Genomic DNA, 17,812 nt, shown 5'->3' on the forward strand with positions numbered 1-17,812 from the left:
ACAGAAGAAGCTCAGTTAATGTATGCTGCCACAGCCACATTTGCTGTGAAGAATCTGTATACATTCTAAATGTCTACGACAATATGCCAGAATAAACACAACAGTTTTTTTTTAGGTAGCTTTATTGCACATCAGTGTCAGTCTGTCAAACATTTTTATTTATTCAGTTCACACAGTAACAGTATACTTACTAGCAGTAAGCAATGTACTCCTTCACTATTTGGACAATATACTGCAAATTGGATTTGTACTCGCCAGCCTGTCGGTGCAGCCTCAGCAGTCTGTCACCATGGGCTTCAATGTTCATTGCCCTCTCTACTGCAGCTGTAGGGGAGAGAAACAAACATTATGCATATCTGTCTATTTATTAGGTCCATGATGATGCACTCCATAGCTTTGCATATCAGACTCATCAGGCTAATTGTGCGATAATTCCTGGGGTCTGTAGTCACTCTTCCTTTGTGGAGAGGGATGACGGTAGCAGTGCACCATTCAGTAGGGACAAAGCCTGAGATGAGGCTGTGACTGAAAAGGGCTCACAGGTGAGGTGCCAGTTCACTCTATAGTTCATGTAGAACACAGCCAGGGATATTGTCAGGTCCCATAGAAGCTGTATTCTTGGCCTTGGACAGTGCTGTTTTAACCTGTGCAGCAGTAATACTGGGTGCCTGACAATTTAATGGTATTGTGATTGGTCCTCTGGGGGGGGGGACTGCAAACTGGGAGCCATTATTGAATCCCCAAATGATGTAGATATTCTACAAAAGGGCTTTACAGAAACAGATGCCTGGTGCCAGAGCCATGGGCTCAAGCTTAATGCAAAAAAATGTATAGTTATCCCCTTTGGAAAAAAACATGTACCCATGAATTACCACATAGGTGGCTGTACACTAAACATCGAAAGTGTGATGAGATACTTAGGGACACAGGTGGACAGTGGTCTCACTTTTGATAACCACATCACAACAACAGTCAGGAAATCCTTCTATGTGGAACACCTCATCACTAAGGGCTTTGCATCCAGAAAAAGGAGGTCATTGTCCCACTGTATACATCCCTCATTAGACCCATTATAGAGTATAATGCCCCATTTGGTATGTACCTCACAAGACATTTGCAACAGCTGGAAAGACCACAGAAATACCTCACTAAAAGAATCACAGGCCTAAAGCAGATGCCATATGCTGACCGTCTAAAAAAATTCCAGCTATACTCTGTGGCATATCGTCTACTCAGAGGCGATCTCTGCTTAATATACAAGGCCATGTCAAACCCTGAGCTGTTGGACATGCTCCACTTAAAGAAGTCCCAATCCCTCAGAGCCACATAATCCAGGGATCTAAACCCTGCCATCACAATGAACAAAACATGCTGGAAGGATAGGTTCCTGACCCAGAGACTCCCCATACTCTGGAATAGACTGCCCATACATGTCAAGCAGAGCACCTCCTTGGCCCTCTTCAAAAGGAACCTTGATGATTGGATGCGAGATAGGAAATTCACCCTGGGGATTATGTCAGTCACCCTGCTAGACAGGGGTCCATAAAAGTAAATATTGTGGGAAGAAATATCCAGGGAATTGTTATGGCTAGACTTGTATAGGCCTTAGAGCTGATAGCCTAGTACCAACCTATGAACCTATGAACCTATGAATCTGTTGGCCAGTATATTGGCAATATCTGTTGGTTCGGTATAGGAGGTACCATTGTGCAGTACCTCTGAGCAAATCTGGGTATTGCTGTGGAGATTCTTTACATAACTATAGAAGGCCTTGGTCTTTACTATCTGCTGTAAGTCTGTTTTCATAGCTAGCTTTAGAGTATTTGATGAGGGATCTCAACTTTTTGTTGAGGCTGATAAGGGAGATTTTCCAGTTTTGGGACTTCAGCTTGTTGAGCATCAGTTTCCTCCTACTGTTGTAGAGTTTGTTTATGGCAGGGGACCACCAGATTGATTTCCTTTTTTTGAAGAGAGAGTCTTAGTTCTATTGGGTATGTTGAGATCCATGCATTTGTGTACGTGTTCATTCAGTGCATTGGTGTATGATTCGGCAGTCATGCAACTATTCTCCATTTGCATGGGTGCTGTGAAGTTAGCCACCTGTGTTTTTAGGAGTCCAAAGTTAGCTTTGGAGAAGTTTTTCATGGTGGTTACCTTTGGTGGGGGGGGGGTTAGGAGGGATGTGGATTTCCAAGGTGATTAGTTTGTGGTCGGATCTAACCAGGGAGGAGTTGACTATTGGTGTAGAGCAATGGTCACCCATGTTAGTAATGACCAGGTCAAGGATGTTGCTAACTCTAGTGGGGTTAAGAACGAGCTGGTCTAGAGCATTGGAATTAATGAATTCCAGAAAGCACTGGGCAAGTGTATTGGTACATGAGTAGTTTTCCCATTTAATTGAGGGGTAGTTGAAATCACCCAGTATGAGAGTGTTAGGTTGGACCCTAATATTCTCCAGGGTGCTTAGGAACATGGAGTGTGAGTCTTGGGACATGGTTGGGGACCTATAGCTTGCTAAGTCCAGAATCGCTGTCTTACCCAGAGTTAATCTGTCACATTCTCAAGCTAGTATTTGCTACAAACTACTTGATAGTAATACTTAATCACTACTGAAGCATTCTGTGCCTGTGCATCTTGGAACCAATGGGCCAAGAGCGGCCCCTTCCTCAGGTTTAGGTCAGCATAGTGGTGCTGTACCTGCTCAACAGTCCGGAGGACATCAGTAGCACTGATGAAATCACATGTTAGATGGCCCGAGGCCTCCCTTTTGTATTGTGAGCCCTGGTACTGGCCTTGCAGCAGTCTCTCGTCATTGTTTTAGACAAGGAGTCCAGCCATTTCCCTGGACTGTTGAATGCTCTAGCACTGCACCTGAAAGCGAGCTCCCTATCCAATGCCAGACATGTTCCTGCAGAGATCAAACTAAATAGGTTATGGCTGTATTCCTACTTGCACAGCTTAAATAAGGCCATATTCCTGCCCTTTGCCATCATTGGACCATTTTGAAAATGCTGAGCACAGCTTAGCAATGCGCAAACTTTCTAAGCTGGGTTGAACAGTTCTTAAAGGGGTCATTGCTGAGCACTGCTTAACAGTGGCAAATCCACTTAGCTGAGCTACCTGCTGCTTAGCAATTACATGTAAGTGATGCTTAAACCTGGTAAGCATAGCTGGGCATGGCTGACCATTGCTTACTTTTCATTAAAAAAAAATATCAGGATAATGGCTTCATTTATTTCATTAATTTTAATACTGCTTTCCCATATAAAGATAACTTGCCTGCCTTGGTACTTGAAGCGTTAAAGCCTGCATGGAAAGGCAGGACTCTAAGCACTACACTATCTTGATTTAAGAATTTCACCCATATATTTCTATTTGTCTCCTATGGGATGTTTAAGCAATGCTAAGTGGAGGGCCATAATGGGCACACTCGCTTAGCTACACTTAAAACATTCCTTAGAATGTGAAAAAAAGATTTATTATATTATTATTATTATATTATTATCTTATATAGTGAGTATTGAGGTTTTCTGACAAGTCATTGAGGACTGCAGTTAGGAAATAATGGCATACATTTGACTTTCAGACGTCTATCCTCCAGAAATTCATGCTAAGGCATATCCTGTTTTCTATCAACTTTCTAAGTCTGTGAGGGTTATAGTTAAATAGTGCCCCAGTTTTAGTGCTTTGTCTCCCCATTATTTGTGCCTTTGTCCACATGATCTGCTGTCAGGGAATAATGGCATACATTTGACTTTCAGACTTCTACCTTTCAGACATTTATACTAAAGCATGACCTATTTTCTATCAACTTTCTAAGTGTGTGAGGGCAATATTTAAGCAGTGTCCTTTTTTAGGACTTTTTCCCCAAATTATTTGTGCCTTTATCCACATTTCCTGCTTTAACAGGTTGCGAGGTCCCATATGGCACCTTTACAATGTAGGGGGTATGTCACAGAACCTGTCACAAACTCCCTGCATTGCTTGCCTTCTCCTGTATGTATTTCAGTGTCCGAGGATACTGAAATGATCATTTATTTCATTTCAGTGTCAGCGGATACTGAAATACTGGCATAATATTAGAGAAATTCTCTAATATTATGCCAGATCGTGTTTAGAAAGTTTTGTACGGCACTTTCTGAGTGCAGGGGGTGTGTTCGTAGTCCATGCACTACTTAAACATGCCCCCTGCACTCATTCATGGTTCATGTCCATTTAGCCTAAACAGTAGCATGCCTTCATGAATATGCAAGGTGTGCTGCTGTGGCTACATGGACATGAACCACTCCATGCAGGAATAGCACTATTCCTGCACGGAGTTTAATGAATCCCAGGGGTTATGTCTGGAATAGTAGTAAGGATACTCTAATTTCTTTAATATACCTTACATATGTATTGAAAGTCACTAGTATAATTAGTAATAACAGTGCATTACGGATATCAAATACATTTAATGAGTTATCAGTTTCATTTATTTGATTATCTATATTGTTTTGTAGTAGTTTCTTTCAAGGATGAAATATCGATAGAGCAGTTTGTATTTCATTTTCTACTTTATATCCCCATTGTTCAAATTATTTAAATAATAATGACAGTTCTTTTTATAAAATGAATTTTCTGTTGCGGGTCTGGATAATTTGCATACCTGACCTTTTAGGACATTCTTAAAAATAAACTGCGAATGAATTTGTTCCCTATGCTAGCTTGTGAAATATGTTTTTATTATTTTATATTAGCATTCATTTGCCTCAGATGCAGACAACGGGAATGGAAGTAGCTGAATTGAATTACTCACCCTCACCTTTTAGTAGACAGTATACACACAATAATTTCTTGTATATTCTTAACATGGATGGCAACCCACTGATGGATTTATTGTACTTCTACTGAGATGACTCCAAACCTATCTGGCACCAGTAATCCAGAATCTTTGGACATACCAGCACTGATTAGTATACTAAAAATTCCTACTTAAGGCAGTTGTTATACTGATCTGCTTAAAGAATGGCAGAAACTGAATCTTGACTTGAGTCTTAAATATATGACATTGATGAACAGGTATTTTAGCACTGTTGAGTCTGGACTTTTAACTAGTATCAATGACATGCACACTAAAGTCAAGAGTGCACCCAACTTTCTGCTAGATGAAAGTGTTTACAATGAAACATTGGAGTGTCTATTGTTTCTGAATGGTCTATATCACATTGTTGAACCATTAAAAGTTTAAATGTCATATGGTCAACACCATATGATCGAACTTTTTAAAGTTCGAATGTTTCAACAGAGATCTCCGTACAGTGCAGAATAAGAAGATTTCCCTTTTCTGCACTGTAGTGAGATCTCAGAGTTGGTATATTTAAAGATCGGGAGTGTGGGGGGTGCAGTGGGGCTTGGCCCCTGTTTAATCCATTCAGCTAGGCTTTTTCTTTGGTTTATTTATTTTTTATTACATTTTCGAACTTTTGAAAGTTCAATCATATGGTGTCGACCATATGACGTTTGAACTTTTAAAAGTTTGATTATGTAATACAGATGCATTTCTGAATATTGTTTGATCACTGCAAAAAGAAAAAAGCTATTATGTGAGAGGAATGATTTTTAAAGAGGGGACATCTTCAATTGACCAAAAGATGTTTCAGCAACCAATGGGGCATCCGATTCTGCACTGGCAGACTAGAATAAAGTAAATACACAAACTGCTGCTGAATCAACTACATTCATTGTTCACATTTCTCTTTTTGACCATTAACAATAAAGCCATTCCAAAACTCCAGAATGAGGCAGAAAGGCAAGATGGTGAACAGGAACACCAGAAGAGGGGGATGAAAGGGTTATCATCACATGCAGACATACAGTGTAACATGCAGTGTATGTTAAATGGTGCTTTTAAGGAATATTCCTACAAACTGACAGTACATGAATCAAATCTTTTAAACAAATAGTTAAATTATATAGTATCACAGGTTAGTAACTTGGGGGATGCAGGTATGAACCTGAGAATCTTCTTAGGAATTTAAGTCTTAAAATATTTTTTTAAATCTATTAGCAGTAACACTAATGATAAAAAATAAGCTTTTGTATCTGTTAATTAACCTATAGTAACTGCCATTTTAAATAAATATGAGCATGAGATTTATGATTATTTTGATAAAGATATGTCTAGAAAGAATATTTTTTTTGCAATACAATGAAATAAGAGCACTTAAGTCTGAAACAGTTATGGAAGACCAGTAATGTCACTAAGAAACTAGCAGATAAAGGTGGGCATTGTGGTTTTAGACCATCATATATACATAATGCAAGTGGAAAAGATGTTAGGTAAATGTTTTATTATATAAACAAGTTGCATCTAAGAAGCACAGAAGATGATTTCTAAGGTTAAGGTTTAATTCTATGTTTTAAATTTAAATGGCTCTGTTACGCCAGATATTCTTGAATTCTTTAGTATTTCTCCTCCTATTATACCTATAATACGCATGACCTACTGAAAATTCATAAAAATTTCATTAATCCATCCTTACATCCAATGGTATCTAGAAGCGGTTGGTTACTGTGACTTCATCCATCTGCTTAGAAGAGAAAGAAATCCAGTACTGAAGATGATAAATAATTTTATTAGAGACAACAGGATTTTCTATTTAAATTAAAGAGTTGGTATAACACTAGTTGTTTGTCTTTCGGCTTTTCCCGGTTAGGGTTCGCCACAGCGGAACTCCAGTCTGCTAATGATTGGCAGTTGTTTTTTATGGTGTTGAGTTGCCAGCCCGACGCCCAACCTTCAACGAAGGCACGCCCATTCAACGTATGTCCTTCGAGCGCCCACTTGACCGCGGGGAGGACATGCAGACTCCACATAGAAGGCACTCCCAACCCAAGCCGAGAATCGAACGGGAGAACCTCTTGCTGTGAGGCAACAACCCTACCGCTGCACCACCAGTAAATTTTCTAATTATATTTTTATAACCATGTATGTAAAATCATTGTTTCCTGTTATACTTAGAGAAGGAATCAAAGCAATAAGAAACTAAGTAGATAGACAAATATGACTAATAAAGAAATAAATGTAATATGTATTTTATTAGAAATTGTGTTAGAACATAATGTATTTTGCTTTAATGATAAGATCTGTCATCAAATATCAGGTTTGCCATGGGAACACTTGTGAAGAATGCATATGTAAAATATGTAAATCCTGTAATGTATGAATGGCAGTCACAATATCTATATCTACATCTATATATATATATATATATATATATATATATATATATATATATATATATATAAAAAGATATAGCTAGATACAGATATATATATATATATATATATATATGTGTGTGTGTGTGTGTGTGTGTGTGTGTATACTTAAACCACATATATTTAGTCTACAAATTATTTGTGGATAATGTATTTACTATTTTTTATCTTTTATTATTTGCTGCAAACAATTCTTGTGCTTGCTTGGCTTAGTTTGGCTATCATTTCCACAGCTCTCTGTCCCTCTACCTTCACTCTTATTTAATTAGTAATGCCCATCTACTTTTTCTTTCTATTTTTCTTTTTATTTCCTTTATGCTGCATTCCTTCTGTAACCCATGAAGCCACCTGATGTCAGAACCACTGTATTTCCTTTCTTTGCTTCTATCACACTTCTGGAGAGTTCTTGTTGCTTTTCAATATCACCATTATGCCATTTTGTAGAGTATTTCAAAGGCACCTTTCTTTTTATAAATATAAACTCCCCCCTTAAATTACTAACTCTCATTCTTAATTATGGAAACCTGAATCATTAGCCTGAATCAAACAATGCAATATGAAATGGCAGCAATGTAGGCAAAAGGATGCTACTGATCAAAGCCAGAAAAAGCTAAAGCACCAAGTGGAAGGAAAATACCAATTTCCTTCCACTGGAATTACTATGATTGATTGCATCTCACATACTGTAGTTAAGGCATGAATAATCAGAATCAAAATTCCCAGCAAGTCATATAATCATACTATTAGTACATTGTGATGAAGATATTATCTTACAATTTAAAATCACTTTGGCAGCACAGCAAGCCTCTCTGTACAGCCAGTGTTTAGATATGTCAACACACACTCCAATCTTCGAAGGTCATAAAAACTTGGAGGAAATGAAAAGGTGTAAAAGAAATAAAAGTCACTTTTTGCCTCTTTGTGTCTCCCATAATAGAAAACACAACACACAGCATCTGCCGCAAAACATGCTGCAAAGATGTACAACACTGACATCATCAAAAAGCAGTCTTACTTCCACAATGTTCTGTGCTGATATGAAAATCCATACATCCCATGAAGTGTTCTACTGCTTAGTGACCTAACATTGCATTCAGAGTACTATCTCCATAGGGGGTCTGCACTCAGATAACTGAGAGCTACTTAATATGAAAGATGAATACAGAAACACTCACAGCACTAGGCATACACACCTGGACAGAGACAGGATGGAGCTGTTAATGTAGAATGAGGACACAGCATTGCCAGGGTCAATTGAAAGAAAAGAGAAACAAAACTGGGCAGAAGAAGAGGAAAGCATGGGCAGTGGCTGAACTAGCACTATATAGGGCTGAATATTATTAATTGTAACAGGGCACTGCACTGCATTGTCAAAAAAAGAAAGAAAAAACTGTGAAAACATAATCAAGAGGAAACCTTTGAGGGTGTCTGTTCTGAAGGGGGAGTGGACAAATGAAGTAATGAAAAAGATGTAAAATGACAGCATGCAACACATGAGCAAACATAGTGGATTTTTCTCCCTTCATCAACGTCTTTGTACAAAATTCAAAGTGGAACGCTTTATATATCTGGAGTAGTTCTGAAGTCATTTTCTTTGACTCCAATATGGCATTAGGCACTATTCTGCATAAAAGTCAAAAGTCAAATATATGAAGATATAAGTTCAGGAGACAAGTAAACTAGGCTGAAAAATATCTGCTGGTCACAGCAAATGTGCTAGCATCTGGTAGCTATAACAAGAAAAATAAGGAGGCAAGAGGAATTTGAACATGTCAAATCACTGGGCCACTATATGTATAATAGATTTCATATCTGTGTAATCTGACCCTAACCATACAAGACCTAAAGAAGGATGCACTGCAGATTTTATTGCAGTTTATGCATTCCAGCAAATGTAAGCATAATTGCCTCTTTTCATGTTAGCAGAGAGATGTTATTGCACTTGAACACTGATCTGAAGAACCATGGTCAAAAAAATAAAAATCCAAGAACTGTAGATCAGTATTAATTTATAGCGGTAAAAGGATTATACATTTTGAATGTAATACTCTGAGCACTATCTAGAGGTGGTAAAGCAAATCAGTCTTCTGTCAGGGTGAGAAGTATCAATTCAAATGTCATTGTTTTCATGGCATAAAAGTCAAACAACTGTACATTTTTGATCACTAAACAATGTCTAGAAGTGGTTAAATAATCCAATCTCAGGATGAAATGACAATTTACATGCAAAAAGCTGCAATTCATTGTAGGGTCCCTAGTTAAGGAACGGCATTTTCTTCAAACTGGATTCCACAGAATAATAAGTAAAGAGTGTGGAAACAAAAAGGCTCTGTACATACAGTCATGCTTCTTAAAGTTGCATTGTTCCTTGTTGTTGATGTAGCCAGTAGAAATTACATAATAGATTCATAGTAGGGTAGCCACCTCTTGCGATGCAGAAAACTGGACTGAAGCCACGGCCCCTGCACTACCAGTAACTCCTGCCAGGACCAACACACTTCCACTCACACCCATGCCCATTTTAGGATGTAAACATGTATGTCATTAGTACAGAACGTCCTTATTAGTGCATTTTTACACATCTAATCTATGTGCGTAACTCATTTTTTGTTGCTGTTGTAGAGTATCTCGAACTCCACCACATTGCTTTAGTGATGCTTTTTGTTAAAAAAAAAAAAGACAGAGTTTGATTTTTAACAAACTCTGGCATTCTGTCCACCCTGCTAAATGGATTACCAGAGTTGGTATAGTGTTTTCCGAACTACCAGAGAATCATTCTAATTTATGGATAGTCCCGAAAAAAACCAGGTAAGTGGCAAGCCTAGTTCATAGGTAAGTGCTAGGCTACATGTCCCTGTGGAGAATTTTAAAAGTGACTTACCTGTAAGTTATGTTGTCTGCAAGCTGCAATCCTGGGGGGCATGACTTTAGCTTACTCATTTTACGTGAGTGTCACGCCTCCACTCAGCAGGTTCATCAGCGGCCCTGCAGAAGACATTTGCGATGGAACCAGTTGACAACAACCAATCTGGTAAGTATTGCTCACCATGTGGGGCTTTCTTTGTGTCCCAGGGTGCTTTATCTTTAAAAGAAAAAATAAAAGAAAGAAATATGCAGGGAATATTGCTCGCTGTAGGGGAAATTATTGGGTCTTGGCGAACCATTAGTCGCCCTATGGATGGCCAGGGGTTTTAATTAGTTAAAAAAAAAAATAGTAATTATAATAATAATAAAACTAATATATCATCAGGATTTTTGCAGAGTGTCAGGAGTTATGCTTAATATTTTTGACCAGTTCTAGGAAGCTGAGGTTCCCTATCAAGTCACTGGCAGAACATTAGGATTAAGTGAAGTTGGCAGCTCTTTGAGTTTGGACTTTGTGTCCTTCAGAGAACCCATGCTAATGCAGGACCAGTTAGTTTAGAAACATGCTTAAGATCAGTGTTTGTAAGGTGTCTCCAGTGTTTGGGCTCTTTCCCCTCCCAATTATTTGTGGCTTTGTACAGATTCTTTGCTTTTGGGGGATAGAGGTATGTATATAATTTTATAAATAAATAAAAAAGATAATAACAGAGTTAATTAATTATGCAGCTTGCAAAGTGATGTATCCGGAATATTACTAAGTTATAAGGGTAGGGGGCAGTTGTGGCATTATCATTATGTTTTTTTTTTTTTTTTTTCAATATTTTGTCAGCACAACTCTTGGCTGTCTAGAGCTTGGAGAAGGTGCAGAGGGGCTCCCATCCTTTTATATATTATTTAAGAAACACTACCCTCATTTTGTGGAACAAACGGTAAAACTTGTAGCCTTGTGTTGATATTTGCCACTTAATTTGTTCTGTGCCTCTTACATTTGTGTTTTTCTGTCATTTACCTGAAGATTGATATGATTGAATTATGATTTATAATTGGGTTTTAGGCTTTTTGGGTTCTAACAAGGTGCACAATCATATGGTTGTTTTATCAGCTGTTAGAATCTAAGATCAGTATTTAATTGTATCTTGTTTGACTGTTTGGTTTATTTAGTAGCTTGGTGCTGTCTTTTATGTTTTGGCTCCTTGGAAAATGACTGGTTAGACACTTTTTGGTAGGGATGTTTTAGAGTTTTTTACCATTGTGTTTGCTAGACAGGTATTCCGTATTAAGCATTTTACTTGCAGCTTTGAGCAATGTTAATAATGGCACTGGTGTGGGGTCCAGCCCCCTTGTTATGGTATTATGTATGTTTTTGTTTATTGGTTATTTTACTGGGGTATGCATACCTTTGTTTGGGGCCGGTGGTAGTACTGGCTTTCTGTAATTATATGCAGCTTGATGCTTTCAGGAGCAGGGTGGAAATGTGACAGCTTATTATTATGGTGTATGGTTGTAATTGTGCACTTCTTATATATGTCTTCATTCTGGATTAGCAACAAGGTAAGTTTATTTTATTCACAGCATCTGTGGGTAGTCTTTTTGCTTAGTGTGGTTCTTAGTTATTACCTATCTGCTGGGCTAGTTTTATAGATCGTTTTTTCCTGTGCTAGTCAGGGCAGGGACAGTTACATCCAAGGGATCTTGTGGGTGTGGGTAGGTTGGTGGCAGAAAGGCCTGGCATTTTGGAACCCCACCAGCAGCATATCATTTTTCTGTCAGTGAAGCATTTTAGTTAGGTCAAGCATGAATCTTTCTAAGGTCAAACATGTCAAGTGGGGTTACATTCTAGAACTCCATAGCAGCAAAGCATCCAGGATCCAGACTGTTGGCATTTTAATCCTGGAGTCTAGATTTCCTATGGCTGTCATATTCTTCCTTTTTTTTTTCCTCTGTTAATCCTCTTTGTTTTCAGGTTCCATATGTCCAGTCCTTTAAGGACAAGTGGCTTCCTCTGTTTACTTTCTGACCTAGAGGCACTGGAGGCAGATGAGCAAGGTCAGAACTTGAAGAAGAGAACAACGGTGATTGCTGAGGAGGAGTCAGCTCAAGGACCAGCACTAGGCAAGACAGCTGGAAGGAAAAACAAGAGACAATCCTCCTGTCCAAGGTCACCCCTTCACTCCTGCCTGAAGCACCATTGGAATCTCAAGGTACTGTCTCTGGGGGGACAGCACGGATAAGTTTTAATGATAGAGGGCAGTCACCTAGGGAATGTTTGAATGAGTTGACAAATTCTTTGCCAGAAGAGGGGAGAGGTAAGCTGTCTGACCTGTGTTTGGAAAGGAATTTTGGTACTTTAACAACTGTTGTTCACTCTGATGGAGGAGGTACTGATCTGCTCAGGTTGCACTCTCAACATTAACCAACTTGCATAGGGGGTCTGACAAGGTCAGTGGTTGGAAGAGTAATGCTCTGCCCCATCTGAATGGTTGTGTTTCTCAATTTTTGCCCCCTATGGCTACTTTGAACCTTTTGGTTTACAATTCCCTGGGTTCAGACAGTATGGTGCATGTTCCCGCCAAGGTCAGAGAAAAAATACTTAAAGGGAAATTTGTAGAGATATTTGACCTAGTGGATACCAAAAGTATTAAGCACAATTTGGATGATGACAACTCTTATAACAAGGACTTGATGGCAGCCTTGGCCACTGTCAGAAAAAAGGTATCAGCCAGAGCAGCAGTTAGGAACTGGGATACTTGATATAGTGTTCATGGGAGTAATTATAGAGAAGGACCCCAGCCAGGCCCTGCCTTTACTAGCTTTTTTGTGACTATAAGGGAGGTGAACCATGTCAAAGGGGGTTTTGGATGGCTGAATTATGATTCATGTTTTAGGAAACTGAAAGCAATAGATAAGTCTCTCAGGTGGTAGTTAAGGGATGCTGACCTTTGGTGGAGTACCATGTTAGATAAGCCAGCCACCTCTGTGATTGATTGGGGGGGTGGTATCAGTAGGGAAACAGAGTTTTGCTGGGCATTTAATTATGGCAAATGCCTGTGGCCAGTCTGCAAATTCATTCAGAATGTGGGAAAGGTCACTTTCCTTCCAGGTGCTGGGGGAGAGTTGGCAGGGACAGGTCTGGTTTTCCCTCAACCCTGTCAGAGGTGGGGATTGGGTGGGGCATAACACCTCTCCTTGAATTAAGCAGCCTTTTCATTGCCACTTGGGAGGCCTTAACATGGGTTATGTGCATTCCACAGCAGTCTCACTCCCCAATCCATTTAGATAAATTGCTCCGGCTATTGCCTGATTACCCGAATCAAAAGGTAGCAGCTGCTCTTGTTGTAGGTTTTTCCAATGGGTTTTTGATTGAGTTCTCAACTCCAATAGATTCCAAGTTAGTTAAAAATCTTTTGTCCATTAATGGCATGAAGAAATTATGGTTAGTTTGGTAGAGAAAGAGGAAGCAGCTGGTAGGCTAATGGGCCCTTTTTCCACACACACCCCTTGGCCTGCTTTTAAAGTTTCACCCATTCGTCTTGTTCCTAAGAAACAGGATGAGAATTCAGGCTGACATCATATATCACACCTCATAGGTGCCTCAGTCAATGACTTTATTAACAGGGAGCTGCTTAAGGTACATTTTTCTTCCCCGGAGCAGGTGGCGGAGGTCATTTTGGGCTATTCTGTCTCCTGGCTCTGCAAGCTGTATATTCAATTTACTTTCTGTCTTCTTCCCATGAGACAGGAAAATTGGCCTTATTTAAGTTTTCATCTTCTGTAGTCACACAATGGAAAAACAGTCTCAAACCACACTGCAATAAGGCCATTGAATCCAATGTAGTCACAAAAATTTCACGCTTTTAATAAAAACTTCAGAATAGCTCCACACAGTAAAAAACAGGTCAAAACCTCTAGCACCTTGGATTCCACAGCCTTTTTAGAGTACATTCCAATTGCACTTACAGAACTCCTTTTATACAATGACACTCCTACACACATACTTGTTCAATTAAACAATAAAACATTTAAAAACACATCATAAAAAATATTTCCAATTACACTCTTTGCTCAAGCTTCTAGGGCACTATGTATTATATTTTAAAATAAAAAACCAACTCTTTTCTTCTCAAATTATACTTTACCCCCTATTTAATTTTTCAGTTTGAGGGGAAATTCTTTTTTGACACTTAAATGCCCATGGAGTGCTCTGTGGCTTGTGCTACTTTGGAGCTGTTCAGCACAGCCTTGCATCAGTGTTGGCAATGGTGAGCACCTATTCAATCGGTGGTCCACTGCTTAGATGATTTCCTGATAAGAGAGGAGGGTCAGGCAGGGGCTTTACAGGGCATGTCTGTCTTAAAGAGCTTTGCTCTAATTTGGGGGCACCTTTGGCCAATGACAAGTCAGAAGGACTGGGCCAAGCTGAGCCTTGACCTTTCTGTGTCAGGAAGTTGATACCATTGATAACTCATTCAAGCTTCCATTGAACAAGCTGCATCATCTGGAAGTTACTTTGATGACTTTTGGGGGCTAGCAAAGCTTGCCCTGGGGAAATCATGCAGCTTCATGATTTGATGAACTTTGCCTGCAGGGCAGTCTCTCCAGGCAGGACCTTTCTTTGAGCAGTTTCCAACTTGTTGAAAGAGAACAACTCCAAATATTACTTTGTGTGGCTGACCAGCAGGATCAAGGATGACCTTCAGCTGCTGTTCATGTTTCATAGGTTCATAGGTTCATAGGTAGGTACTAGGCTATTGGCCCTAGGGCCTATACAAGCCTAGCCAAAAAGGCACCCTGGCTTTCGCCACCCAAGAAAATTATTTTCATGTGCCCCTGTTGAGCAGAGCCACAGAACTGATCCCCGGAGTGAATTTCCAATTTCCCATCCAATCATCAAGACTTTTCTCGAAGAGTGCTAATGAGGAGCTTTGTTTGATATAGATAGGTAGTTTGTTTCAGAGTATGGGAAGTCTCTGGGATAGGAATCTAACCCTCCAGCATATTCTGTTTATTGTCGTGACAAGGTTTAGGTCCCTACAGCGTGTAGCTCAGAGGGATTTGGATTTCTTTAAGTGGAGCATGTCCAACAGCTCTGGGTTTGACATAGCTTTGTATATTTGGCAGAGATCACCTCTGAGTAGGTGATATGTGACAGAGTAAAGCTGGAGTTTTTTGAGACGGTCTGCATAGGGCATCTGTTTGAGGCTGGTAATCCTCTTTGGGAGGTATTTCTGCGGCCTTTCCAGTTGTTGTAGATGTCTTGTGAGGTACATACCAAAAGGGGCGTTGTACTCTATAATTGGACTAATGAGTGACGAGTAGAGGGGAACAATGACCTCTTTTTTCCTGGATGAGAAAACTTTTGTGATGAGGTGTGCCACGTAGAAGGATTTCCTGACTACTGTGGTGATGTGATTATCAAAGGAGAGACTACTGTCCACCTGTGTCCCAAGGTCTCTTATCACACTTTTGGTGTTAAGTAGACTACCACCTATGTGGTAGCTCATGGGTACAGAGTTTTTACCAAAGGGAATGACAATGCACTTTTTGGCATTGAGCTTAAGGCATGGCTTTGACACCAGGCATCTGTCTCAGTGAGGCCCTTTGGTAGGATGTCCACATCATTAGGAGTTTCAATTATGGCTCCTAGTTTGCAGTCATCTGCAAACGTCATTAGCCAAAGACCTTCTGTGCTAGCCTGTACTTCTGAAAAGTAAATACCAAACAGGAGAAGACCCAGGACTGAACCCTGTGGTACTCCACTTGTCACTGGTCTGAAGTCGGATTTGGAGTCTGCTACTTTCACAGTGTGGATTCTGTCAGTGAGGCAGTTGGCAACCCATCTTGTGACATAGGGATTTGTACCTAGTTTAGTGAGTTTATCTATAATTCCAGAGTGGGGGATGTTATCAAAAGCCTTGGTGAGATCTAGATAGGCTGTGTGAACCAACTTACCCTCGTCTACGGCTTTGGTGACTCCTTCAAAGAAGTCAATCAGGTTTAGAAGATGTGCTCTGCCTTTTACAAAGCTGGACTGGGTGGGGTCCAGAGTTTGGAGATTACCAGTGTCTTTGTTTATAAGTTCCATGATGATGCGTTCCATGGCCTTGCAGACCAGGTTCGTTAGGCTAATGGGGCAGTAATTCCTGGGGTCCGTGGTGGCTCCCCCTTTGTTGAGTGAGATAACTGTCACTGTGTGCCATTCAGTGGGCACAAAGCCTAAGGTGAGGCTATGATTGAACATGGTGCTTAGGTGGGGTGCCAGTTCATTCTGTAGTTCATGTAGAATGCAGCATTGAACCAAGTCAATGGGTTGTCATTTTGTCAGTCCCCTTGAGTTTCTTCCAGTTACCTTGATCTTTTAACAGATGCAGCAGGGAGATATGGTATGGGAAGTTACTTCCAAGGCAGCTGTTCACCAAAAATGGCCAGAGAAGTGGTCCAAGGAGAGGAGGAGGGACATCAGTTTTCTAGAAATATTCTCCATCTGGGTGGTGGTCTTGATGTGGAAGGACAAGTTACACAACAGGAGGGTGTTTTTTCACTAGGAAAGTACCTCAGTTGTTCATGCCTCAGTAAATGGTCCTCCAGGTCCAAGTGGGTTCACTTTGTTATCAGACTTTTTGTTTGGTTGAGTTTAAAGATTAATTTGTCTTTCCCTAGTACGCATGTGCTTGGTCGTCACTGTCTTTCACATTTTCAGTTTACCAGGTTTCACCAGTCAGCTAAACATGCAGATCCAAGGGGCACAGCAGTTCCTGTGGAAGTTTGCTTAATTGGAGAAGAATAGCACTATCACTTCTGGTCAGGCCTTGGGCCAGCAATACTAGGAAGACATATTCTTCATCTCTTCAGGTTTTCAAGGTTTTCAATAGATCTTTGCCCTCTTGTCTCAGGTCCTGGGGCTTGCAGTTGATCCTTCACTTCCTAGTGGCCAGATCATCAGCAGGCAATTCCCACAAAACTCTTTGGGTGCACTTAGCACCTTTTTAATGGTTGGAGCATTTTTTGGGCCTTCAGGAAATGTCTGGCCACTGGCTGACTGGTAAGTTGCTTAGGGGTCTGGAGAATATTTGTGAGCCTTCCCATGATTCCAGAAAGCCTATTGTGAGACAACTCCTTTCCATCATTGTTTTGGATTTGTTTAAGACTCTGTCTGACTTTCATACCTTTGTTACATTAGCTGGTTTATTCACATTATTATATGCTTGTGCCTTCTCTCCTAGCAAATTATTCATCTACTTTTTTTTAGGAAGACCTTGTTATCCACAATGATTTTATACTGATATCGGTAAAAAAATCTAAGATGGATCAATCTGGTAAAGGGCATCAGGTCTGACTAGACAAAGTGAAAGAGTTGGCAATTTGCCCAATTCACTGGTTCAGATTGCGGCAGATGCTTAGGGACACATATAGATAGTAATCTAGCCTTTGATCATCACGTGTCTACTGTGGTGAGGAAGCCATTCTATGTTACGCAACTTATAAATAAAAGCATGGCATCTAATTCCAAGGAAGTCATTGTTCCACTGTATTCAACATTCATCAGACCTATCATTGAGTACAATGCCCCCTTTGGTATGTACCTAGCCAAGCATATCCAACAGTTGGAATGTCCACAGAGGTTCCTGACTAAAAGAATACAGGGCATGAATAATATGTCGTATGCAGACCGTCTCACGGCTCTATCCCTGTA

This window comes from Protopterus annectens, chromosome 1.part2 (assembly GCF_019279795.1).
Source record: "Protopterus annectens isolate FY-2018-M chromosome 1.part2, PAN1.0, whole genome shotgun sequence".
Taxonomy (NCBI): domain Eukaryota; kingdom Metazoa; phylum Chordata; order Ceratodontiformes; family Protopteridae; genus Protopterus; species Protopterus annectens.